This window comes from Octopus bimaculoides, chromosome 7 (assembly GCF_046866305.1).
Source record: "Octopus bimaculoides isolate indiv1 chromosome 7, ASM4686630v1, whole genome shotgun sequence".
NCBI classification, from domain to species: Eukaryota; Metazoa; Mollusca; class Cephalopoda; order Octopoda; family Octopodidae; genus Octopus; species Octopus bimaculoides.
In genome coordinates this window covers 81,281,614-81,284,113 of record NC_142934.1, presented here as the reverse complement: position 1 = coordinate 81,284,113, position 2,500 = coordinate 81,281,614, and positions in this window count along the sequence as shown.

Here is a 2,500-nt window from a genome sequence, read left to right as displayed (position 1 = left end):
CGGTCTTGTAGCGGTGGCAAGGGGGACACATAAACACAAAAGACACACACATACGCATAAGTATTTATACAGAAGCTAAAAGATTAAAAGCATGTATAAGCACCAGTGTATGTATAAATGTATATGCGTGTGTGTGTTTGTGGGAGTGAGCGTGTGTGTACGCATATATATATATATATATATATATATATATATATATATATACATGTATACATACATGTATATATACAGATACACATGCACACACACACACACACACACACACAAATACACACTCACGATAGCAATTTAACCCAGTTCCATATGATTTGGAATACGTGCCAAGGTAGCTTTCTTCTTATATTCGACATCTTGAGAGGTAGACGCAGCGAATGACGTCCGTGATCAATTCCTTGGTGCGGAGTTATAAAAATGGGAAGTATGGAAATAGCTACAACCTAGTCAGTTTTGCACTTCATGACCTGCTTATCTCCAATATTTTGTATAAAAACATCCGTTGTAAGATCTCGGCTCAGATCGACTACTTAGAGCTGCTTCAGCAAGAGTTAAAACTGACCGCTTTATATGAAAGTGGTTCTGTTAGGTTCCGTTCCTCATTCACCAAAGAGAATCCTCCATACTCTTCTCAGGTTCAGTCTTTGTTCTTGACTGCTTCTCTGAACATGCATGAATGGTTTTGAACGATCAGACGACGAAAGACTAATGAATGCGGAGACGATCAAGTGATTTGCATCGGTGCTCTCGATATCAGTGCTAAACAGTAAGAGAACAGTTGTTGAATAACATTGTTGACCAAATTTGAGATTTCGTCGCCAAGACGCTGGAGAGAAAGTAGCTTAAAGGCGGTTCATCAGCAAAGTGTTCTCATGAAAGGAGAATTCATGTGGTTTACGAGATCCAAATAGTAGCATCCATGATATGAATTCAGTATCACTTTAAAACGGACTAACTTTTTTATGATGTCCTATACGAATAATTGATTACATTTATGGAATGGTAATCAATAAAATATGTCACTGAACCTTTGAATACTATTGATCGGTTATAGATCCGGGCCAGATTATGAGCAGCAAGGGTAATGATATTCGGCTTATTTCTGATCCGCTCGTCATTCTGCCATTCAAGTGAAAGCTTCTCAATTGTATATTATGAAGAGTTCTCTCACCAAGTCTTGAGCCAATCACCGTGCAATCTCCAGTACAACAGAAGACAAAGAAGCCAACGCCAGAGAAACGAAACATATGCAAGATTTTCTGTGTAGAGGAAATTACTTCAGATATTAGGAAACTAGCTATAAATTGTGAAACAGTATTTCATGTGACTCTTCAATTAATTACCACAGATTGCAAAGTAGCGTTGGTTTGGGTGATCAGTATCACAATACCAAGCAGAAAGATTGTTGTTGATGTCAGTGAGTGCATGAACCACCTCCATATCCAGCATGCCAGATTACATAAAATTATCCTCATGATACACTGCCAATATAGATCCCTTTAAGAAAGTGCAGCAGCCGATGTTATTCATGCTTCCGGGTTGGTAACAAAGATAATGAGGAGAAGGACAGGTCTATGTATTTATAGTATTTCTTGGTCTGGAGACGGTGTATGAACGACTGCTTAATGTTCCCATTTTGCATAGCAATCCTGAAGTTCAACTCTTGTATCAAAATGTCACAATTAATGTGCACCAGTTTTCCCGTGTCTCACCGTTTTTTCCCTACCTTTTGGACTTTATAAGATATCTTTCGTCCTATGCATAGACATGTGTTCTGATATCAAGCTTCCTACCAGTGGATCAGTGGACACTCATTTAAGCCGGGGAAATCTTCTCTAGCTCTGATGTAGCAATGTAAGATACTGCGATATGAAAATGCAATGTGGGAAATATTTTGAATAGTACAAATTTGAAAAGAAATCCTCAACAAACGGAAATATCAATATTAATGCTCAGAACTTCACTAATGTTGAGCACTTGCAGAGGAGACAAATAGCTGGAATTTTCAGTGGATGCTGCAAACTCATTTGAAGGTGCAGGTGTCTTAGCCTGTTGATCTTATCAAAAGATGTTTCTGAATGAAAAGGTGCTGAAAATTACATTTAATGCAGTGAGGTAAGAAAAATAAAATCACTGAAATTTCCGAAATGAAAATCAATAAACAATAAAGCGAAACAAGGGAAAGAACTCGTAGATTTAAATTTATAAAAATTATGTATTCGGCTAGTTGCTATATCCGCTGGCATATCTGTAACTCTGTACAATAAACAATGTGTATCATATACATACTAATTGCCATAACAGTACGGAATTGAGATGAAATATGTACATACTACATGTCTCTTTTAAGTAAATATTTTTCAAAGTACATACATGTATCTTCGACATTCTAATATATATAGCGTATTCTCTCCGTATATGAGGAATGCAGCCTTAAGAGGGACGACACCACAAATATTAATGTTCACATCCTGACCAAAAACACTCTGATAATATACTTAGTTTT